General features: G+C 43.6%; 1 protein-coding gene across 1 annotated transcript in view; it reads right to left on the bottom strand.

Annotated features, from left to right (window-relative positions):
• ARMC9 (armadillo repeat containing 9) overlaps nt 1–26,181 on the bottom strand; it is a 142,113-nt gene that overhangs the window by 29,748 nt on the left and 86,184 nt on the right.

The raw sequence follows: 26,181 nt of genomic DNA on the forward strand, positions 1-26,181 counted from the left end.
CAACCCACCCCTTTAGGAAGCTGGGCGGCTAATGAACACTTCCACGGCCACAGGTGGGAAGGGGTTCAACAAGGTGCTGTTGAATGGTCTCTCCTAGTTACAGTCCTCAGAATGTTTTCCTCTGTGAGGTCAAGGTGCCACGTGAACAGCCAAATCAGCCAGTCTACAAATACTACTAAGCACCTCCATGGGCACAGGCCTTACAGAGGATACAAAACTGTATGTTATAGGCTTGCTCGTCTTACGCAGTTTACAGTCAATAAGAAGGCTCAGCAAAAAGAGAAAAACTGTTTTGCTTCTGGGAAGATGGAGTGGACATATTTTTCCCTGTTCTTCCCACTAAGTACAACCCAAAACACTGGACATTACGTACAAAATAAATATGAGACCCTGAGAGGCGGAGAGGAGGGGGCACACTGGCTGGGTATCCTGAAACACAAGGAATAAAAGGTGGTGAGTCCCCTGGGTTTACTTTTTGCCTTAGAGATTCCCGACTTGGCGCTGAAGAAGCCAGCGTCCCAGAAACGAGCATGGTGAAGACAAAAAAAGTCCCCCAAAGCCTACTCCGTCTAGCCAAAGAACCAGGAAACGAGGAGCCCAGCATGATGGAACTTTTAGACACTAACCAAACACCGGAGCAAACACTGTCATCCCACCCACAACCACACCAGCAAGGGCATCAGGGCGCTGAGACTTCTTCCCCTACCAGGCTGTGACGAGGCACCCCAGTAACCCCCACCGGGGTGATATCACAGAGGGAGACGTAGGGAGGGGGAGTTTTGTCCTTGCTGGGCGGTAATGAAGCCCCCCTATCCGGAGGGGAGAGTAGAGACCAGGTGGAGAACCTGGACTTCCACCCTGACTCTGAAGTAATGAGATGTCCCTGCCCCCCAACCAGGGACGCTGTCAGAGGAGGCCTGGTGGAGACTCAAGATGTTCACCACTGCCACGTTTCACCACGTTCCTGTGGTGTCGGGGAGGCCATGTGGGGGGCAGTAACAAGGCATTCCTACCACCTCTTCCAGTCAGGGAGGTGTTAGTGGCGGCCTAGCAGGGATGGAGAACTCCCACCCCTATCCTGCAGTAACAAGGAGTCTCCTCTCCCACTCCCCGGGGTGTCAACAGAGGCCAACTGCAGACCCTGGACTTCCACCCACACCGAAGAGTAATGAGGAGGAGCCCCAGCTCCTCTGCCACAGCAGTGTCAGAAGCAGCCAGGTAAAAGAGAAGGTTTAAAATGAGACAAAAGTTTCATAACATAGTATCCAAAATATCTGGGTTTAAATAAAAAATCATTCATCATACCAGGAACCAGCGTGCTCTCAAACTGAATTAAGAGACAATCAAGAGACGCCAACATCAAGATACAGAGATGCTAGAATTGTCTGAAAAAATTTTAAAGCGACCATCATAAAAAGGCTTCAATGAGCAATCACAAACATTCTTGAAACAAATTAAAAAAACAGGAAGTCTCAAGAACATAGAAAAGTAAACCTAAAGCAAACAAAATGAAGGCAATAATAAAGAGAAGAGCAGATATCGATGAAAAGGAAAACAGAAAAACAACAGAGAAAATTGGTAAAACTAAAAGCTGATTCTTTGAAAAGATTAATGAAATTGTCAAACCTGTAGCAAGACTGACAAAGAAAAAGAAGACACAAATTACCGATGTCAGGAATGAAACAGGAGATATCACTACAGACCTGCAGACATCAAAAGGATAATAGGCCCATACCAAGTTAATCATCACACTTTTGCCACCTATATACTTCTAAATTTCTTTTCTACTTGCCACTGTCTTCTCTTAGGCCCTTGTCACTTTTTGTTCTTTTTCACTGTTTGAAAAGATATGTTAGTTCAATTTTTTTGTAACAAATAATGCACAATTAAATTATATAATGCATGAGAGCTAACTTGGTGGGGCTTCCACTGGCCAAATGGGGACAATGTGAGCATGAAAATAAATGTGGATTATTAATGGATTATCAGGTAGAAATCCACACAGGTAGAGTTCACACTTATATAAATAAAAGGTTTTTAAAAAATGAAAAAAAAAAAAAAGGATAATAGGGATTACTATGAGCAACTGTACATAAATTTGACAACTTAGATAAAAAACACAAAGCTGGGGCTTCCCTGGTGGTGCAGTGGTTGAGAGTCCGCCTGCCGATGCAGGGGACGCGGGTTCGTGCCCCGGTCTGGGAAGATCCCACATGCCGCAGAGCAGCTGGGCCCGTGAGCCATGGCCGCTGAGCCTGCGCGTCCGGAGCCTGTGCTCCGCAACAGGAGAGGCCACAACAGTGAGAGGCCCGCGTATCGCAGAAAAAAAATAAAACAAAACACAAAGCCTCTCAGATGACTTGAATAATCCTATAATTATTAAGAAAATTGAATTCCTAATTTAAAAATTCCCCCAAATAAGTCTCCAGGCCCACAGGGTTTCACTGGAGAATTCTACCAAACGTTTAAAAAAGTTAACACCAATTCTACACAATGTTCTCCAAAAACGGAAGAGGAAGAAATAATTCCTAATTCATTTTATGAAGCTGGTATTACCCTGGTACCGAAACCAGACAATGATAGTACTTTTATAAAAAGAATACAAATATCCATCATAAATAAAGATGCAAAAATCCTTAACAACCAAGTTAAAGGAAAATGAAAAAAAAAATCCTTAACAAAATATAGGCAGATAGAATAGACCAACAGATCAATATGCTAAAAAAATTATATACAATGACCAAGTGGGGTTTGTTCTAGTGATGCAAGTCTGGTTCAGTATTTAAAATTTAATCATTGTAATCCACAAGATTAACAGGCTTACGAAGAAAAAAAAATCACATGATCATATTAATGGATGAAGAAAAAGCATGGCAAAATTCAATATCCATTCATGACCAAAAACTCAGAAGAATAGGAATGGGGGGTACCTGATAAAGAACATCTATAGAAAACCTGTATTTAACATTATACTTAATGGTGAAAGACTGGATGCCTTCCCCCTAAGACTGGGAACAAGGGAAGGATTTCTACTCTCACCATTCTTAGTGTTATAAGTTCTAGACAGAGCAAGAAGGCAAAAAAGGTAATAGGAAGTGTACAGATCAGAAAGGAAGAAATAGAATTGTCTTTACTTGCAGATGACATGATTGTCTATGTAGAAAATCCCAAGGAATTGACCTCCCAAAACTCGAAGAACTAATAAGTGAGTTCAGCAAGGTCACAGGATATAAGATAAACATACAAAAATCAAATTCTACATACTAGTCTTAAATTAAGACTCTGATTAAAAATACAATATAATTTACAATTGCTTATACACACACAAGAAAAATAAAATAAGAAATACTTAGGTGTAAATCTAACAAAACATGTATAGGACTTGTATGCTGAGAACTACAAAACACTAAAGAAAGAAATCAAAGGAGGTCTAAATAAACGGAAAGACATTAACTTGTTCATGAATTAGAAATCCAACATAGTTAAAATGTCAATTCTCCCCAAGTTGATATACAAGTTTAATGTAATTTCTATAAAAATCCCAGCAGGATTTTTCTGTAGATGGGTACAAGACTACTCTAAAATTTATATGGAAGGGGCAAAGGAACTAGAATAGCTAAGACAATTTTGAAAAAGAAGAATAAAGTGGGAGGAATCAGTCCACCTGATTTCAAGACTTATTATTGTAGGCAAAGAATGTCATCTGCCATTTCAGCAAACAAAGGATGCTGTGGCCATAAAGTCATCAGGCACTGCAGCCACCCCTGCTGGCGCACCCTGAGGGGAATTCAGGATGGAAAAAACCAGGGTACTGGCCCTAGATAGTTAAGATGAATATCAAAACGGTAATTTCAATGAGCCCAGGCTATTGCATCTTCCCATACACTGAAAAGCACTAAAATCATTAACTTGAGATGTCCGTTTTTTTGTGATTAGTAGTAATCTTTTGATGTTCGACTACATTCTCCTCCCCAGCAAAAGCTCCTATTATATCCAGTGCCTCCCTTACCTCTTTGGAACAGTCCCTCAGAGCTGTCTGAGAGGCTGTCTCCCAGGCTACAGTCTTCAGTAAAGCCCCTGAATAAAACATAACTCTCAACTTTTAGGTTGTGCACTTTTTTCCCAGTTGACATTATATAGCAACCAGAATCAAGACTATGTGGTATTGGCAGAGGGAGAGAGATATAGATCAACTGGACAGAGCAGAGAACCTCAAAACAGACCTACACAAATACGCCCAACTGATTTTTGACAAAGGTGCAAACAGTATTTCAACAGAGGAAGGATAGTCTTTTCAACAAGTGGAGCTGCCCCAAGATTCAATAATGAAAATTTTGAATTATTGACTAGATTGCTGCAAACTGGAACAGATCTCTTTTTTTTTTTTTTTTTTTTGCTGTACACGGGCCTCTCACCGCTGTGGCCTCTCCCATTGCAGAGCACAGGTTCCGGACAAGCAGGCCCAGCGGCCATGGCTCATGGGCCCAGCCGCCCCACGGCATGCGGGACCCTCCCGGACCGGGGCACAAACCCGTGCCCCTCCCATCGGCAGGCGGACTCTCAACCACTGCGCCAACAGGGAAGCCCTGGAACAGATCTCTTGGTGTGAAAAAGTAAATTATCACTGGGGAAACTTTTAAAATCTAAAATTATCATAAAATATCTCAATACTAGAGAAGGTAAAATATTCTATATGGGAGATAGTAGAGCACATAGGCTAGAAACATGGGCTCTGATGATCATCTGCCATTGGACTTTGTACAGTTTATTCCATCTACCTTCCAGTTTCCTTATATGTAAAATCATGGTAATAACAGAATCTAACTCATAGGACACTTCTGAAAACTGTACATTAGAAAAGTGCCAGATACACTGTAAATGACTAATAAATGCCAGCCATTGTTATTCAAACAAACAAACAAAAAAAAAAACAAGTGGTGCTGGAGCAACTGGACATGCATGGGAAAAAAAAAGAACCTTACTTTAATTCTCACATCTTATATAAAAATTAACTCAGAATGGACCATGGGCTTAAATGTAAAGCTATCAAATTGTTAGAAAAAAATAGGAGAAACTCTTCAGGACCCATGGCAAGGCAAAGCGTTCTTATACTTGATACCAAGAGTACAATCCATAAAAAGGAAAACTTGATAAATTGGATCTTTATTGAAAATTTAAAAACTTTTGCTCTGTGAAAGACCCTGTTAAGAGGACAAAAAGAAAAGCTATAGACTGGCAGAAAACATTTGGAAAACACATATCTGACAAAGGACTAGTATCTAAATATATAAAATATAGAAAGAATACTCAAAACTCAACAGTAAAACCCCCAAACAATCCAGTTATAAAATGGGCAAAAATATGAAGAGACACTTCACTAAAGAGGACACGTGGATGACAAATAAGCACATTAAAATGTTCAACATCACTAGCATTAGGAAAATGCAAATTAAAACCATAGTGAGTCACTCCACACCTGTCAGAATGGCTAAGTTAAAAACAGTAATAACATCAAATGCTGGTGAGGATGCAGAGAAAGTAGATCACACGTACGTTGCTAGTGGGAACACAGAACTGGTACAGCCACTCTGGAAAACAGCTTGGCAGTTTCTTAAAAAGCTAAGCATGGAACTACATATGACCCAACAATTATGCTCTTAGGCATTTATCCCAGAGAAATGGAAACTTATTGTCACACAAAAATCTGTACATGAATGTTCATAGCAGCTTTATTTGTAATAACCAAAAACTGGGAACAACAGATGTCCTTCCACAGGAGAATGTTAAACAAACTGTGGTCTAACCACACCATGAACTATTTTTTTAAATTAATTTATTTAATTAATTTATTTTTAGCTGCGTTGGGTCTTTGTTGCTGCGCGCAGGCTTTCTTTAGTTGCGGCCAGCGGGGGCTACTCTTCCCTGCGGTGCGTGGGCTTCTCGTTGCGGTGGCTTCTCTTGTTGCGGAACACAGGCTCTAGGTGCTCGGGCTTCAGTAGTTGTGGCATGCGGGCTCAGCAGTTGTGGCTCGCGGGCTCTGAGCGCAGGCTCAGTAGTTGTGGCGCATGGGCTTAGTTGCCCCGCGGCATGTGGGATCTTCCTGGACCAGGGCTCGAACCCATGTCCCCTGCACTGGCAGGTGGATTCTTAACTACTGCGCCACCAGGGAAGCCCCACACCATGAACTATTGACACACGGGGGCCTGGATGAATCTCCAGTGAAATACGCTGTGTGAAAAAAGCCAATCCTCAGTGGTTACATACTATATCATTCCACTTATACAACGTTCTTGAAATGCTAAAACTATGGAAATGGAGAACAGATTAGTGGTTGCCAGATTTTAAGGAGGAAATGGGAGTTGTGGCTGTAAAGGGACCCCGTGGTAATGGAAATCTTCTGGCTCTTGAATGCATCAGTGTTAATACCCTGGTTGTTGTTATGCTGTAGCTTTGCAAGATGCTACCAGTGGATGGAATTGGGTAAAGGGCACACAAGGTTTTTCTCTATTGTTATGTCAATCTATAATTATCTCAAAATAAAAAGTTTTCAAATACACAAAAAGAGAGGAGTTAAAAACAAAATAATAGCATATATGAGCTGTCTCGAGTCTGTGTCTAATCAAATGCCAGCTGAATGACGTACATGGTACCGGGGAAGCTGCGGTACCCTTTCCCACTCCCTGCTAGGACTTCAGAGATTACACTGTCCTTTGCAGGTTAAATTATAAAGATCAATACAAAACAGACCAGACCGTCACCTGACTGAGGTAGAAACTAAGGAAAGAATGTGTCCGTGTGAAGGGAGCTGGCCTGCTGTGAAGTGAGATGGCAGGAAGGAGGGGCCCTGGAGGAGATGCCCATCCCATGCCCGTCCAGTCTCAGGGCGGAGGGGGTGCCCCAGGCCTGCACGCCTGGGTGACAAGCGTCCCTGAGATTATCTAACCAATCCTTCTCCTGATTCCTCACCCACTCAACCACATGTGATTTGCTTCCTCTAAACTTGCCAACAGGAAGAGAGAGCAAACGTTAAGTGCCTGTCCTTGTTTTCAAACAAACTTCCAGCCATTTTGGATGCCCCAGTCTTTTGTGAATTTGGTTTATCTGCGTCGGTTTCCAAGGGATGCGAAGGCCCAAATTCCCGTGAGGACTGCCTCTGGGTAGGGCTGTTCCAGGGCGCAGTCCTGTCTCCCGGGCTTTCTTCACCACCCAGTCAGTGCCATCTGCCACCACTAGACACTGTCACCCCAGGATGGGCTTTCTTAGGAAAAGGGGATTCGACTTATTCTAGGTGGCCCCTGAAGCAGACCAGAACCAGCAGACTGAGAGGCATGTTCCAGTCCAACCCACAGGTTTTCCTAACCCTCCGTGCTGTCTTATCCGCGGCAGGGGCTGCTGCGGAGACACTGCTCCCTCCAGCTTGCATTTGAGCACTTAATTGATGCTCTGTGACCACAGAACCATGGAGGAATCCACCTTCCATTTCCACAGCACTTCACCTTAATTCTCACGGTGACTCCGCGTGGGTTCCTTTGATTACACCTACTTTGTCTGATGTGGAATCTGAGCTGGACAGAAGTGACAGGTCCACAGTGAGAGCCTGGCCTGGAGGCAGGAGTCTGGACTTTAACCTTGGGCCAGCCCTCTTCTGCCCAGATCTTTCTGACTCAGCCACCTGGGGACCCTCAGAGAAGCCGGTCTCTGAGGAGGCACAGCCTGGACTGACCGGGTCCTCTGAGGCCCGAGGGTCCTCAGTGCCTGGTGGAGATTGAGCTCAACGGGGCAGAGAGAGGGGAGAGGAGGGCCGCGGCACCGTTCTGGACTCCCCTGTCTTGTCCTCTCTCTTCCTGTCCCATCTAATCACCGACGGAGAATCCGCTCTTGTCCTACCTGGAACACCAGGTTCACGGTCGTCCAGCCTCTAGTCCTGACTCATTCTCCATGCAAGGGCTGCTGCCTTCTTCTCCTGCTGCTTCACCTGAGTTGGCAGCTGTGTCGAGCACGTGTGAACACGCCATCCTGAAATTTCACTCGGGGTTCCTTAAAGGTAATGCTATATGAGGCCCTACCTGAGGTCAGGTCTGGGACAGCCAGGTAAGATTTATGCTGCTGCCTTGGCTTAGAGTTTAGCTTACTACAATATCAGCATCTTAGTGATCAAATAGTGTGTACATTATATGATTAATTTAGGAAAATGACTGCTTTTTGTGGACAAAAGCATTGGGCTGTGTGGTCAGAGTGAGTAGCCAAGCGCTCTGGGCAGTGGGGTAGTGTTTCATCTCTTTCCTAGGGAACCAAGCTTTGGAGGCACCAGCTGGAAATGGGCATATGGATCACAGTTTCACAGAGGTATTGGTCATACACCACTTCCCTGCCAGGATGAGATATGAAACCTTAAGAAACAAAACAAATGCCCACATTCCATTTCAATGAAAAATAAAAGGTCAGTGGCTAACCTTAGTCAACGCTCACAGAAGTACTTCTTTACTCTGGACAACGAGTACATATGTAAGACATTCACTTGCAAATATACAAACCAGCGAACGTATTCTCCATCATAAGTTAAAGCTTGATTTATTAACTTGTTCAAAAACAAGTTAGTAAGAGATTCACTGAAATATTATTCAAGTTTTTAAAAATTTAAAGCAAGTTGAAGCTGTTTTTTATTAAAAATACTTCATAGCTAAATTCCACAGGGAGATCAGCTCGGTGCTTTGTGACCGCCTGGAGGGGTGGGATAGGGAGGGTGGGAGGGAGACGCAAGAGGGAGGGGATATGGAAACATATGTATATGTATAACTGATTCATTACGTTATAAAGCAGAAACCATTGTAAAGCAACTATACTCCAATAAAGATGTAAAAAAAAAAAACTTCATAGCTAAATTCATTGGTAATTGATAACCTTCATAAAACACAGGCCAGTTTCTACATTTGGTCCCTAATATATACGACCCTGTAATAAAAGTTAACTTAAGTCACAGTGTCATAGGCAAGTGTAGGGCCAGAGGAAGAAGCAAGGCATCTCAGCCGATCTGCTTGCCACCTGGAGAATTTGCTCCTGCTGCCACAGTTTCTCTACTGACGACACGCAGGCAAATGCTCTTGGTGCTTTCAAGAATATTACGTTGACGTAAGATGCATAAATGTAAGAAAATGGATGTGAAAATCATTATTAAACTGATAGCTCCTGGTTAAGAAAGTTTGTAGTGAGGCTCTGATTAGACGTGATTCTCTGATTAGATGTGATTCTTGTCAATGCCTGAGTTTCTCCATCTGGCAAATGAGATCATTTAAAATCCTGTCCCTTTTAAAATCATGCCTTACTGATTAAGGAAATTTCTTAAGTTCTCTGATTTTGAAAAGCCATATACTGTATAGACACAAACAAGTCACTGTCATAGTTTTTCTAAGAAACACTGATATCAGCAAAAAGGAAACGGAGGCATCGTTAGGACCCCTGAAATGTAAAGAGCAGAAGGAAAATGAGCTGTACTCGATGAGCTGGTGAGTGCAACTTAGCAAAGAGAAGCAAGAGCTTAATTCAATACTATTCAATCTGTTTCCAGCAACACTTGGGAAACTAGACGCAGAGGGAGCTTCGGGAAGGCAGAGGAAACCACTAGGTGTGGTGGGAAACGAAAGGAGAGAGGCTGTAAAACTGATGCCTGCTGATAGCAGGGCACTGGGTCCACTTCTTCAGTTGGGGCCAAGGGGGTGGAAACGACTGAGGATGTGTCAGAACGTTTTGACATGGGCAAACCTAGGAGACATTCAGTGATAATTTTACAGCTTCAGCCTTCTCTCTGGGAGAGAGGAGACTACTTCCACTAGTTTCCCCCAATTTAAGTGGGAAGAATGTCACTTGCCTCACTTAAGTGTGTGTGAGCAGCTGAATGCGGTAGCGCCCGGGTGCAGAACACACCGTGTAAAAACAGCACCAGCTGCACTGCCAGCTTTTCCGAGCTGCCTGGGAATTCCAAATGAAACATACTTTGCAATCTACTCTGTGAAGTAAGCAGGTGATGGATAAGGAAATGCTTCAAGAATAAATGTCTCATTAGGGTGGGTTTTAAATACCATTGCTGGGAGGAATTTTACTAAAATTACTGGTCTTTATGTACTTGGGCAGAATGCATCAGATTACTGAAGGGAGAGCCCAGGGATAACTGATTACTTCAAGAAATTAAGAATGCCTCATAAAAAAGGCACTTGAGCTGAGATGAATTTAGATGTTCTAATACGAAGCTTCCCCATAGCGGCTCGGTGATCTTATGACACTACAAGATTCTTAACTGGAGGCTTTAGATACATAATACTCCAGACAAACCAGATTCTAAGCAATTGGCCTGAAAACAAAACTAAGGTTGACCACTAAATGCATTTGAAAACTCAGATTCTTACAGATATAATGCAGAGAGCAGAATGTATTCAAGTGGTTTTACATATGACAAGTGAAAGTATCGAGTGTGTTTTCCACTTGAAATAATTATAAGACTTCTACCAGCAGTTTAAATTTGAGACACCTTCTCAGAACACTGAATTGGAAATCTCACTCTTTGTAAAAATAAGGAAAAAACACTCCACATGGGAGAGAAAGGGTGGACCAAGGTGACTAGGCAGGTAGTGTAATCAACATATTTCCCCTAGCGGAATGGACCTTTTCCATTTTTGCAGCTTTCTTTGAGTGTGTGCCAGGACTGCGGATGGAAGCAGGTTCTGAATCCTGGAGGACTTGTCGCGATGCTGCGTTGCTCTAGACAGCAACTTCCCTACCCACAAAATGACATTCCTGGGGGTAATGACAGCTGGTTTAACAACCAGCTCAGTTCATTAACTAACCCCCGAATAGAAACTAGACAAACCCCAACACCCTTCACTTCCCTGATTCCTCTAAGCCATTGTTTTCGCTGCTCAGTGTGCTTCCTTAAACTTCACCTGAAGTCTAGGTGAAAATAGCAAGACACCTGGAGACGACGGCAGTGTTGCTCTGAGAGAAGCTGAGCGTATTAAAATATGGAACACACAGACTCAGAGGAGACTTGGAGGCTGAACAGGACTGGAAGTGAAAGACAGTAGAAAGCTTTGGTGGCACAGAGGGAGGAAGCCGACATCATAGCAGCGTCCAGACACTGAGCGGGATGCAGACAGGACGACTCGGGTAACCCGCGCTGTGGTTCCTTCTGAATAAGAGTCACATATATACGATGGAATATTACTCAGCCATAAAAAGAAACAAAATTGAGCTATTTGTAATGAGGTGGATAGACCTAGAGTCTGTCATACAGAGTGAAGTAAGTCAGAAAGAGAAAGACAAATACCGTATGCTAACACATATATATGGAATTTAAGAAAAAAAATGTTATGAAGAACCTAGGGGTAAGACAGGAATAAAGACACAGACCTACTTGAGAATGGACTTGAGGATATGGGGAGGGGGAAGGGTAAGCTGTGACAAAGCGAAAGAGAGGCATGGACATATATACAGTACCAAACGCAAGGTAGATAGATAGTGGGAAGCAGCTGCATAGCACAGGGAGATCAGCTTGGTGCTGTGTGATCGCCTGGAGGGGTGGGATAGGGAGGGTGGGAGGGAGGGAGACGCAAGAGGGAAGGGATATGGGAACAGATGTCTATGTATAACTGATTCACTTTGTTATAAAGCAGAAACTAAAAAAAAAAAAAAAAAAGAGTCACTGAGTGTGCTCAAGAGATGGGAGGGGTGGGCAGCGCGGCACTCTGGGGAAACAAAAGACCCCAAGGCTGGGTGGGGAGTGAGGGGGGCGGCTAGCTGACAAGCCAGAAACCACCACCCCAGACCTGGAAATGCCCCTGACACAATGAGGGTACACGCTTACACATCAGCAAGAACGTCACAAGGAAAAATTCTTATTCAATACACCACGTAAGTTCTGAAATAATGTTTAGATGAACTTCAAAATCCTCAAAGAATCTAGATGAAGGAGATTTGAAAAGTAAGGATTTGTCAGTGTTTCTCAAGCTCCCTGCGGTGGGGAAAATGCGTTCGCGGGGATTGATTAGGAATCTGAATTTGTTTTTTTAGGAAAAACCTCACAAGCAGGCTGTTACCGGAAGTTTGTGCTGGGAACAGCCTCCCTCTCCTCCTTTTACCCACCGAGGGCGTCCAATGGCTCCCTTCCCCCGCTCTCCACCCCCAGCTCCATCCTGGCCACCCACCAACCTTGGCTCCAGCTCTGGCTGGGTACCACACGAGGAACCTCCACTCTAGCAGACCTTCATTTGCATCAGTCTAGTCTGCCTGTAGATCATGATGAAACAGTAATGTCAAAACTGGCTGACATGCACTGCGTCTGTGCTAGCACTTTATGGGGATGATTTCATTCGATCCTCACAACCACCTGAAGAAATGGGTATTTATAGTTGCACTTTACAGATGAGAACACTGAGGCCTGGAGTGGTTAACCAACTTGCCCCAGGCCACACGGCTGTTAAGAGATGGGGCAGGACTCAGACCCAGGCAGTCTGATTACAGAACCACTTTCTCTGTATTTAGATTCAAACACTCGCTGTTCTAACATTCAGCATGTATTTGTCATTTTCAGGGTCTGTTCCGGGGTACAGAGAGGCTTCTGTGCTTGGCCCCTGTCACCTTGGACTTGGAATGAAGACACGGACAGTACACATGATCAAATGCGCCCATAAGAGGAGACAAGAATGTGATCCAAGACCCCAGTGAGCTGCAACAATAAGATATCAGGAGATGAAGAGAGCATCCTAGTCTTGGCTTTAACAGGTCCCCCTGCTCACCCCCCAACTTTTCTGGATTAGACTCTTTCCACACAGCTCCAGAAGGAGCAGGTGTGTACTATAGAGATACAAAGGAAGGAACGGAAACTATCATTTTTTTGTGTGTCCATTATGTGCCACAGATGAACTCACTGATCTCACAACAATTCGGTAGTAATTATCTTTATCTTTATAGATGAAGAAACAAAACAAGTAATGTGAAAGAAAATATAAAAGTAGACTGGGGTCTCAATAGAGTGGGCCTTTGAATACCACCATTAGCAACTTAATTTTATTAGGTGATGGGGGCATGGAAATTTTTTTTTTTTTTTTTTTTTTTTGCAGTACGTGGGCCTCTCACTGCTGTGGCCTCTCCTGTTGCGGAGCACAGGCTCCGGACGCGCAGGCTCAGCGGCCATGGCTCACGGGCCCAGCCGCTCCGCGGCATGTGGGATCTTCCCGGACCGGGGCACGAACCTGTGTCCCCTGCATTGGCAGGCGAAATCTCAACCACTGCGCCACCAGGGAAGCCCCCATGGGAATGTTTTTAAGACGGAATCAAGTGAAAGCGTAAATGGATTCAGTCACCTTGAAGAGCAATTTGCAGCATCTAATAAAGGTGAGACCTTTGCACAGCAGTTAAGAGGGTGAACTAAGGCAGCACGTATTGGTGTCAGTAAATCTCTAACATGTAACGTTGAAAGGAAAAAGCAAGCTGGTAAATGATTCACAGAGTATTACGCCATTTATGTACATTTAAAAACCATAAAACAATATTGTATATTGTTAATGGAAACATAAAGATATTATAGAAGCACAGAATGCTCATGGAATGTTATACACCAGCTTCAGGATGGTGGCTAATTCTGGGGAAGGTGGGAGAGGAGAGGGATGAAGGGATAGCTCCACTCCTGTCATGTTATGTTCTGGACTTTCTGGAAAGTTTAAAATGTCCCCCAGTTTAAAAATGAAGAGATCACGTCCCTGCATGATAGATCCAAGCCCGGCTTTAGAAAGATGGTCTGGTGGCCACATGCAGGACAGGCTGGGAAGGGAAGAGACTGAGGCTTAAGCCAGGATGTGGAACAGGAAAGGAAATGACGGGGTGGATGAAAGTGACTTTCAGAACGATGAACCACTGTGTCTGGAGGATGATGACAAAGTACAAGGGAGAAGGAACAACCACAGGTCACTGAGCTGTTGAAAGAGCATGGGTGCCTGGACAAGCAGCCAAGTTAGGAACCTCAGTTTTTGTTAACGTCCACATTTGAGTTAGAGCCAATTATTGACTGTATATCACATGTGTTAGACACTGGATAGTTGGCTCATTTAGAGAAACTGAGTCTTGTACATGGCAGAGTCAGGACCCCAACAAGGGTCCCTGATTCTAAGATGAATGATGTTCGGCTAAGCCCAGATGTCTCTTCAGCCTAGAAGTTCACGAGGTCCACAGGCTCCCTGGTCCCAGTGCCTCAAAGCTCAGTTCAAGTACAGGGATGCCAAGCCCTGTCAATGACTTTCTGAATTCACTTGGCAGTTGTAGTTCTCATTGTGATGAGGTCAACGGGCATTCTGAGTGATCCCTTAAGGCAAGACGAGTGATAATGTCACTTTTCACTTAATACCTTCCAACAGCTTCCCTCCTCTCTCAGAATAAGAGCTAATGTCTTTCTCAAGGCTCCAGGTGATCTGACCCTAGCTACCTCCTCTGACCCCGTATCCTATTCCCTCCCCATTACTTGTGGCTCCCCAAATAGGCTTCTACCTCAGGGCCTTGACATTTGCTATTCCCAGTGTCCACCACAGGGCTTCTCCCTCAAGCCCTTCCTACTTTTATTGTTCTTTAAGGCACCTACCACCATTTGACATATTACATTTCTATTTTCTTATTTGTTTAAGGTCTGCTTTTCTTCCAATAGAGTATCTGTTTCGCTTACTGCCGCGCCCTGATGGCTTCCGGTAATGGAATATGAGTAGGTCAGGCAATTCCCCTTTACACAGATCAAGCACAAAATGTGACAAATTTATTAAAAACAATCATTTCAGGACACTGGAAAATGACCAGCTGCAGGCCACAACTGCTCACTGGGGAAGTGCTACTGCACTTGGGGCAAGAATGGTGCACTGGCTGGGGGAGTTCCTGTCTATTTCAGGCAGTGAAAACCCACAGCTTTATCAGCTGAAGGTGTGGACTTGGTAGAGGGCAAGTAGCAGAGCAGCTAGTTGAAGGGGGATACCCGGAAGCAAGGGAGCCATAGAAGGACTGAAGTAATAAAATCTCCAAGCATCCCCAACCGACTGCTAAACTACAGATACACGCAGAAAACCCCAGGGAGCTCAGAGAAATTTAAAAGCTTGGGGAAACTTGCAAATTTTCTGTGCTTTTAAACGCATTCCTCAACCTACACATAATTCAAGTGGCAGAAGATGGTCACTTGAGGTGTGTCAACATAACCTTTGCCCAAATCTCTGACTGACTGTTAAACTATGCACTGGCTGTGTCCCACAGAGGGGAGAGATTTCACAGTTAGAGACCAGGCAAGTTAACAACTTACTAAACAACACTCAGGAGAACAAAACATAATCCAGAATCATTGCAACATATTATCTGCAACGCCTAGTTTTCAAACAAAGGCATTACTTAGATGTGGCCCAAGAAACAAAAGAATGTGACCTGCACTCAGGAAATATCAAGAAGCCAAGAACTCACTTAGAGTGGGCCCAGATGTTGGATTTAGTAGACACAGACTTCAAAACAGCTATTATGAAAATGTTTAAAGAATTAAAGGAAAACGTGCTTAAGAGTTAAAGAAAAATATACTAAAAATGAGTGAAAAACAGGAAATCTTGACAGGGAAATGGACACTATAAAAAGGAACCAGATGGGAATTCTAGAGCTGAAAAGGATTAATAACTGAAATGAAAAATTCAGTGGATGGGCTCAATAGCAGATATATATAAACTGGTAGAAGTATCAGTCAATTGGAAGATGGATCAACACAAAGTATCTGGCTTAAAGAACAGAGAGAAAAAACACTGAAGAAAATGAAGAAAGCCTCAGAGATCTGTCAGATAAGATCAAGGATTCTAATATATGTGTAATTGGATTTCTAGGAGGAGAGGAGAGAAGAAAGGGGCAGAATATATACTTGAATAAATAATGGCTGAACACTTCCCAAATTTGGTGGGAAATTGTAACTTATAGACTCAAGAAGATCAGTGAGTCCTAAAAAGGATACATACAAAGAAAACTACACCCAAACACATCATAATCAAAGTGCCGAGAGCCAAAATTGAACATAAAAATCTTAAGTAGCAGCAAGGGCACAACAACTCACCACATCCAGGGAAAGAATGATAAAAGATAAAATTAATAGCAGGCTTCTCATCAGAAACAATGGGAGCCAGGAGACAATGACATATTCAAAGTGAGAGAGAAAAACCTGTTGATCAAGAGGTCTATACCCAGTGTAACTGTCCTTCAAAAATGAAGGTGAAATAAGGACAATTCCAGGGACTTTCCTGGTGGTCCAGTGGTTAAGACTCCGCACTCCCAATTCAGGGGGCCCGGGGTTCCATCCCTGGTCAGGGGGCTAGATCCGGCATGCCGCAACTAAGAGTCTGCACGCTGAAACGAAGATCCTGCGTGCTGCAACTAAGACCCGGTGCAGCCAAATAAATAAATAAATACTTAAAGACAATTCCAGATTTTAAAAACTGAGAGAATTTGTTGTTAACAGACCTGAATTACTAGAAATGCTAAAGGCAGTGCTTCAAACAAGAGGGAAATGGTGTCAGGTGGTGACCTCACAGGAAGGCACGAGGGCACTGAAAATGATAAATACGTGGGTGGATACATAGATATACACTTTCCCCGAATTGCTTTAAAAGATTTATGACTATTTAAAGCAAAGATTTACAATACTGGGTTGATAATAAATATAGATGTAGTACATATGGCAACAAGAGCACGAAAGAGAAACAGAAACGGCGCTGTACGGGTGCAGCTTCTATTTACAAGAAACAAGTCAGTATTAACTCGAAGAAGACTGTAAAGATGCATATTGTAATCCCTAGAACCAACTCAAAAAGAAAAAGGGAAATAACAGCTAAAAAACTAACAGTAAATAAAATGGTATACTAAACAATATTTGTTTAATCCAAAATAGGGTAATACATGTATGTGTTTAATACAAAGGAAGGCAGGAAAAACAGGAAGAGATCACATAAATAGAAAACAGCAAATAGCAGAATTAAACCCAACCATACCAATAATTACATTAAATGTGAATAAATATCCAACAAAACAATTTTGAAAAAGAACAAAGTTGGAGGGCTCATTTTCAAAACCTATTACAGAGCTACAATAATTAAGATCATGTGGTACTAGCACAAGTGAACAGAAATGAGAATCCAGAAATAAATGCTTACATTTACGGTCAATTTTTTTACAGAGGTTCAATTTGACAGTCATTCAATGGGTCAAAACACAGTCTTTTCAACAAATTGTATTGGGGCAACTGGATATTCACATGCAGAAAGATAAATTTAGATCTTTACCTTACACCATAAACAAAAGATAACTACAAATGGTCCTAGATCTAAATGTAAGAGCTAAAATTATAAAACTCTTAGGGAAACGGGAAAATCTGGGTTTTTTTTGGCCACACCATGGCATGTGGGACCTTAGTTCCCCAACCAGGAATTGAACCCATGTCCCCTGCATTGGAAGTGTGGAGTCTTAATCACTGGACCTCCAGGGAAGTCCCAGAAGATCTTTGCAATATTGGTTTAGGCCAATGGTTTTCAAGTGGAGGTGCTTTTGCCTCCTAGGGGACATTTAGCAATGTCGGCAAACATTTTTGGTTGTCACAACTTTGGAGTGGGGTGAATAATCCTGGCACCCATGGGTAGAGGTCGGAAACGCTGTTAAACAGCCCACAACACGTGGAACAGTCCCCACAACAAAGAATGATCTGGCCCCAAATGTCAACAGCGTCCAAGGTTGACAAACAGTGGGTTGGGCAAAGAGTTCTTAGGTACAACAACAGAAGCACAAACCATGAAAGAAAAAACAAAAAATTCTTGTACTTCAAAAAACGCCATTAAGAAAATGAAAAGACAAGCCACACACTGGGAGAATATATTTGCAAGTCACATATCAGAGAAAGGACTTGTATCCAGAAGATATAAAGAACTCTCACAACTCAATAATAAAAAGACAAACAACCCAATTTTCAAGATGGTAAAACTATTTGAATAGATATTTCACCAAAGAAGACATGCAAATGGCTAGGGTTGAACTGTGTATCCCCAAAAGAGATGTTGAAATCCTACCCCCAATACCTCAGAATGTGACCTTATTTGGAAATAGGGTTGTTGCAGATGTAATTAGTTAAGATGAGGTCATACCGGAGTAGGGTGGGCCCTTAATCCAATGTGACTGGTGTCCTTACAAGAAGATGATGTGAAGACACACAGGTGAGAAATGCACCTGCAAGCCAAGGAACACAGAGGATCTCCAGCAACACTCGGAGCTAAGAAGAAGGCATGGAACCGATTCTCCCCCAGAACCTGGAGAGAGTGTAGCCCTGCTGACACCCTAATTTTGGACTTCTAGCTTCCAGAACTGTGAGACAATACATTTCTGTTGTTTTAAGCCAGCCAGTTTGTAGTACTTTGTTACAGCAGCCCTAGGAAACTAATGCATCTGGCAAGCACACAGAAAGATGCTCGGGCTTCCCTGGTGACACAGTGGTTGAGAGTCCGCCTGCCGATGCAGGGGACACGGGTTCGTGCCCCAGACTGGGAAGATCCCGCATGCTGCGGAGCAGCTGGGCCCGTGAGCCCAGCCCGTGGGGCTGTGCATCCGGAGCCTGTGCTCCGCAGCGGGAGAGGCCACAGCAGTGAGAGGTCCGCGTACCGCAAAAAAAAAAAAAAAAAAAAAAAAAAGAATGCCCTAAATAAACACTCCAATCAAAGGCAGAGATTGTCAGACTGGATAAAAAAGCAGAACCTAGCTATATCCTGCCTACAAGAGAAGCACTTTAAATTCCAAGACACAGGTTGAAAGTAAAGGAATGGAAAAAGATATACCATGTGATCAGTAAGCACAAGAGAGCTGGAATGGCTGTATTAATATCAGACAGACAGGGGACTTCCCTGGCAGTCCAGTGGGAAAGACTACGTGCACCCAATGCAGGGGGCCCGGGTTCGATCTCTGGTTGGGGAACTAGATCCTGCATGCATGCTGCAACTAAGAAGTCCACATCCCACAACTAAAACCCGGTGCAGCCAAAATAAAATAAAAAAAATAAATATTTAAAAAAAAACAAACAAACCAGACAGACAAAACATGCTGGGCACATTACTAGAGACAAAGAGGACGTTTCATAATGATTAAAGGGGTCAACACTGGGATGATATATTACAACAATTACAAATATATATGATTCAAACAAAAGAACTCCAAAATAGATGAAGCAAAACTGACAGAACTGAAAGGAAAAACAGGCAAGTCTACAATTAAAATCGGAGATTTCTATATTCCTCTCTCAGTAACTGGTAGCACAACAAGTAGACAGAAAGATCAGTAAGGACATAGACTAGTCCCTGGCATAAAACAGGTGCTTGATAAATACCTGTTAACTAGATGAATTCTCACTAAGTCAGTTTTTTTGTAAGATTCCCAAAGCCTGATCAACTTGGGTGAAGCAGGAGAACACAACAAGCTACCACCGACTGAACACAGACGATACACATCAGGCCCTCTGCTCAGACTTGGCACAGATATTCCGATTACCACTTACAACACTACTTGTCTGGTTGGTTAAAAAACAAACAAACACAAGGTTTCTGAAATTAAGAGCTGAAGGTAAACCCTGGTAAGGCGAGTATAGTAGAAGATTCAGAATGAAAAAGGCAGTTGTCTTTTCCCACTTGGTAAGGTTTAGACGGTAACAAATGTCAATTTAGATCGCTAAAACTTTAACTTTAATTGGAAAGAACTTCTTTCTTAGTTTATTGTCAATTCTTGTGTGTGTAAACAAAGTTTTTTTTTGTATATGAAAGCTATCTTAAAATGTTTTTTTTTTTTTAATTATTTATTTATTTTTGGTTGCGTCGGGTCTTCGTTGCCGCGAGCGGGGGCTACTCTTCGTTGCGGTGTGCGGGCTTCTCACTGCGGTGGCTTCTCTTGTTGTGGAGCACGGGCTCTAGGCCCGCGGGCTTCAGTAGTTGTGGCTTGCGCGCTCTAGAGCGCAGGCTCAGTAGTTGTGGCGCACGGGCTTAGTTGCTCCGCGGCATGTGGGATCTTCCCGGACCAGGACTCGAACATTGCAGGGCTCGTGTCTCCTGCACTGGCAGGCGGATTCTTAACCACTGCGCCACCAGGGAAGTCCTAAAATGGTTTATTCTGAGATGAATCTCACTATGGTGGACTGTTGCACAGACAGCAACTCCTCCCATGACAGCAAGCACACTCCTTCACAAGAGGCCTAGTGGCTTTGGCCTTCGCCTTCTGAGAGCCTGGCAACGACTATGCTGTGAAGATGCCCAGCAAATTCACTGGAGGAGGAGGGCAGGCTCTGCCCAGTCAACCCACAGAATCGGGAGGAAAAGACGGTTGCTTCTTTTAAGCCACTAAGATTTGGGGTGGTTTTATCAGTTAGCAAAGGCTAACTGGTACTGTCACAAATAAAACATTGAGCAAACAAGCCAAACTCAGAGTGCATCATGCTGTAGGATTCCATTTACATAAATGTCAACAACAGAGCGAGAACTCAAGGTGGGGCTTCTGAGATGCAGACGCTAATGATTCGGATGGTGGTTACACAGGTGTGTGCATTTGGATCAGGTGAATCTGCCTGCATCCACTTTTCTGGGGGAATTCTCTGCAGAGAGAAACCATCAGAGCTCCTGTGAGCATCTACCCAACCAGTATCCCTACCCAACAACCAGTGTGTGCCACGTGCCGTGCTAGGTGCTGGGGGTGCTCTGGAGAACAAAGCTGACACTGTCCCCGCCCTAGTGGCACTTACAGTTCACTAGTGGAGAATAAAAGGCAGTGAGAATAAATAGCATCTAAAAAACGATGAATCCAGGCTTCCCTGGTGGCGCAGTGGTGAGAGTCCGCCTGCCGATGCAGGGGACACGGGTTCGTGCTCCGGTCTGGGAGGATCCCACGTACCGCGGAGCGGCTGGGCCCGTGAGCCATGGCCACTGAGCCTGCGTGTCCGGAGCCTGTGCTCCGCAACGGTAGAGGCCACAACAGTGAGAGGCCCGCGTACCACACACAAAACAACAACAACAACAAAAAAAGATGAATCCATCGTGAAAGGTAATATCAAAATAAATGCCCAAAAGGAGCACACAATTTGCAGCAACATGAGTTGCATGACTATGAGTTGCATTCCCTGTTGTGTTTCTCCCACATACCACATAGCAACGTTAACTTTCACTTTGCTTCTGGTTTTCTCTCTTTCAAGTGAGCTTGCTCTGCTTTTCCCTTTAAAGATCTGACTTACATCTGTCTGCTCTTAGCAGCAGATCTTGGTTTAAGTTGACTACACCACGCCTAACAACAGCTTAATGAGTATCCTCCATTTCGTTGTTCTTGTCATTCTGCAAAATTGAATACGGTGCATTGCTCATTTCGCTCACTACTAACAGAAAATTGCTTCTATTTCTATATTTTATATAACAGACATATTCAATATTTTATATAACTCACGTGGCACACAGAATTTAGACACAAACTGGCTCAATTTGAGTCAAACAGACCCTGAGCCCTTACAGCCAAATGACAGTGATACAAGCAAGGGCCTTAGTTACTACCTGGAGCACCAATGTCTTGAATTTTTAAGTTGGAAGGGATGGCAGGGCATGCACTATTTTTTCTCCACTCACATTCCCAGGCCTAAGACACTAAGTGTTTCATCTCTGAATGCCAAGTGATAGTGATTTGATTAGGTAAGTAGAAACAAGTTTATTTAATAAAAATTTTAAAATAATGCAGAATGCACTTAAGTATAAGGATTTATCAAATAGGTCAAAATTAGAAATATACATGTCTCACTACATAAAAGGTGCTATTATTCCAAAAATCTATGATAATGGGAAAAAGCGCTGCACTGCTGTGGTATTTGTAAAAAATTAGATAAGAGAAAAAAAAGTTTATTGCAGAGTACTGGTTGACCTTTTCTGCATCTGTTTCCATGGAAACAGATGTTGGACAAATAGGGTCTGTAAATGCCTCAGAATCTGGAGGTGTCTCCGAGCCCTCACCTTGTTTTGAGCCATCTGATGTCTATTTCCATAGAAACCAGAGTGGAAACGAGGGCAGTAGCCATGAGTCAGCCTGTTGGGTGGTTCGTCCCCGCCAAGGTATGAGAGCATAGGAGCTGTGTTATAGAAATAAGCGAGTTTAGAACCAGAAAAAGCAAAAATCGTAATTGGGAAACACTGGTTTCTTTATTGACTTGATTAAATAATGGAAAGGCGCTGCAAGTAACACAGACATAAACAGATGTTTCTTTGCTAATTAGGTAACAGGGAATTAAACTCATATCCGCACCATACCAAGGAAGCAGACCACAGGAGGTGACCCATCAGAGGTGCTTCACAGAGAGGAGTTGGTTCTTTGGATGTGTACTCTGAAGCAGTTTCAGGTGGATCAACCATCTCACAGGTTGTGTATAAAGGTGGCCAAAGAGAAAGGAGGTCATGGCCCAAGCACTCAACACCTCTCTGTGGAATGCATGGTCGCTTGAAGGAAGCCTGGTCGGAAACTGACTGGATCTAGGCCCCACCCACTTTCTGTTCTAGCCAGATAATGGTATGTGCCTCCCACATAAAATCAAGTTTCTCCTAATACACGATAGGCTTCCCCCACCGCCAAGCCTGTGTTGCCCATTTTTGTTAAAGGCATCACCACCCTCCCTGCTATCTGGGGTCAAGGTTCCCGGCCTTCAGTTCCTAATGACATGCCCTGTTAGTGACCAGCTCCTGCCACTTCCACCTCCAGGAGCACCCCCTGCAGAATACCTCCCAGCTGGCGGCCAAGTTCAGCATCATCCCCACTGAAGCATGCAGCAGAGGGAGGGCGGGCACAGAGACTCTCACACCAGCCTGGGTTTAAATCTTAGTTCCATCAATTACTGCCCGTGTAACCTTGAGCAAGTTTCTGAACCTCTCTAAACTCTGGCTTTCTCATCCAAGAAATAGGGCTAATAATAGTACCTATTTGACAGAGGGGGTACAAGGAATAACTAGAAGAAAGCTCGCAAAGCTCTTGGCCTGCACACAGTAAGCATTCAGAAGATACTGGCTCTTCAGTAATTCTAAGCTTTCTTGATCTCTTGTTAATTTGAACACTGACGCCAGATCAACCATCCTCTAGCACAGCTCTGTTCACATCCCTCCCAGGCTCACAGATAAATATTCAGAGCTTCACAGATATTCCATTTTCTGTAGCCTGGCTCCAAACCATCTTTCCAGCTTTGTCTCCCACCCTTCTCCTTCGCATACTCCAAGCTGAGGCCAAAGTGAACCATCCTTGGCTGGTGTCCAGCCTATGCTCTTGACTCATGTCATTCCTCAGCTTGGATGCCCACCTTCTCTGAAGCTGATTTGAATCTAACAGCTGTAACACCTCTTTTACTCGCTTTCTTTCTCTAGTTTTTTTTTTTTTTTTTTCTAAACTTAATTAATTTATTTAATTTTTGGCTGCACTGGGTCTTCTTTGCTGCACACGGGCTTTCTCTAGTTGCAGCGAGCGGGGGCTACTCTTCGTTGCGGTGTGCGGGCTTCTCATTGCGGTGGCTTCTCTTGTTGCAGAGCATGGGCTCTAGGTGTGCAGGTTCAGTAGTTGTGGCTCACGGGCTCTAGAGCGCAGGCTCAGTAGTGGTGGCGCATGGGTTTAGTTGCTCCACGGCATGTGGGACCTTCCCGGACCAGGGCTCGAACCCATGTCTCCTGCATTGGCAGGCGGATTCTTAACCACTGCGCCACCAGGGAAGTCCCTCTTCCTCTAGTTTTTAAATAAATAAAAGTTCCTTTTGAAAGACTTTCGTCTTTACCAGTTGGGGTGAATATTTAAGGGATCAATGTGACTCTTATGACCAGATTACCAAATATGATGATGGCAGTAATTGTCCCAGCCCCGGAACCCAGGCAGCAGCAACAGTGGGGAAAACAGCAGGGAAGGTTTGAGACCACGCAGGGTCCCTGGAGCTCCTGCTTACTTCAAGAGTCAGTGTCAGGGAGAAGAGGGAGATGAGGCTAGAAAGTCTAGTGGGGCCAGGCTGTGGAAGCCTAGTGTATTAATCATGCCTTTTATTTTCTCTATTCTGATGCTTTGACATCTGGGGTCTTTGCTGACCATGGAAGGACTGCCTCTCCTAGAAGTAGCCAGTTCCTGGAGATATTAAACAACTCACTTGGGAGCACACCTTTCAAATGCAAACTAACCAATCCAGAGCCCACGCCCCAGTCACCTCCTGTATTGGGCCCTCGTACTCTGGGCCATTATCCACCTGCCCTAATCACCTGTCTGGCCCGGTACCAGGCAACTCAGGACAGCCCCTAGACCACAAAGCCCCGTGAAATTATTCAAACCAGCGAATCTTACCTTGCCCCAACCATTCATTCCTTCCTTGGAAACCACAACAAAGGCTCTTGGCCACATTTCCTTTCTCTCCCTCAGCCTCCTGACCTCGGTGCCTCCTCTCCCCTGACATGTACCCCCCAGGATGTGATGTGCCCCAACCTCTTGAGAACTGGGTGTAACTATTTTTTCTGATCTGTTAGCCTAACTGAAGCTCACATTTTCTATTAATACACTATATTTTAAAACACCTGAGGCCACATCCTTATCTAAGGCTCCTCTATGGCACCCATGCTTCCAGCTGAGCCAGAGTACAATGGGACACCAGGTGCAGAAACACCAGTACATAATATGTTCTCTACAGCCAGGTGTGGTGGGCCTGAAGTTGACAACAGTGGTGATACTGAGGATCATAACCATGACCATCATCACCATGGGAACCGACATTCACCAAGGGCTTACGGTGTCCCAGGAACTGTGCCAAGTGCTTTGATGTGATTCCTTAGTGACGTCAGAACATACTGGGATTTTATAAAAGCCACTGATTCAGCTCTACTGCCTGAGCCTGGCCTTTCTTTGATGTTTCTACCCAGGGCCTTGTATTGGTAAAATGCATCTAAAGAGAGTATCACTTGAAAAATTAGTGATATAAAAATTTTTTTTTTAAGGAATAAGACCTAGTTTTCTGCTTTCTACTTCGATGCTTTAGGAAATATGATTTAAAAAGAAAACGAAAAGAAAAAGCCTAGCCTTCCCACGTCACATCAACCACACGAGATGGTCACTGGGTCTGAGTTTATGGCAGCAGCCTGGGGGGCGGTTAACCTCAGACCCATCCCCCCCCCCACTTCCTGTACCAGACTGACCGGCTTCACTTCCTCATGAGAATATGTATGTACACCACGGGTCAGGTGGGATTGGGGGGGTGCAAAAGAAATGGTAAGACAAAATAAAAAAAACCAAAACTAATTACAGCCCCCAGGACAAGATAAAAATCCTCCTGATCTATTTTATGAAGCCAGAGTAAATTTTAATAACCAAACTCATAAAGATTGTACCAAACTAAACTGTAAACCAGTGGTTCTCAAAGTGTGGTCTGGGGAAGCTTCAGAGGCCTCAAGGTCCTTTCAGGAGGTTTATAAAGTCTATACTATGTTCATAATATAATATTATTATATATCACATAAAATATACTTATATATCTATTATCATTTATAAAATGTAAAACAATACACAATTATTTTAATAGTAATAACATTTGCCTTTTTCACTCATTCTCTCATGATACAGTGAAGTTTTCTGGAGGCTACATGACACATGATGGTATCACTCTGATAGTTAATAAATGTATGTTTTATTTATTCTTATGTTTTCTAGAAATTTCTAAGGTTTGGGGTATAGATATGTGCATTTTCATAACTAAGTTTGTTCTCAGTACTTCTACTGTGCTTTTATTAGCAATCTTTGGTTACATCTACTATAACTGATATAACTTCATTATCAACCAATAAATCTTTATTTTGAAATCATGACATTTTCCTTGCTCCTATGCAGTACCAGACTAGCAGTACACTTATTGTTTTATGTTGCAACAGTTATTTTTATAATGAAAAATTATAGAAAAGCTTTTCTAATTTAAAAATTTCTCTCTAGGGCTTCCCTGGTGGCGCAGCGGTTGAGAGTCCGCCTGCCAGTACAGTGGACATGGGTTTGTGCCCCAGTCCGGGAAGATCCCACATGCCGCGGAGGCTGTGCGTCCGGAGCCTGTGCTCCGCAACGGGAGAGGCCACAACAGTGAGAGGTCCGCGTACC

This window comes from Mesoplodon densirostris, chromosome 8 (genome assembly GCF_025265405.1).
Source record: "Mesoplodon densirostris isolate mMesDen1 chromosome 8, mMesDen1 primary haplotype, whole genome shotgun sequence".
NCBI classification, from domain to species: Eukaryota; Metazoa; Chordata; class Mammalia; order Artiodactyla; family Ziphiidae; genus Mesoplodon; species Mesoplodon densirostris.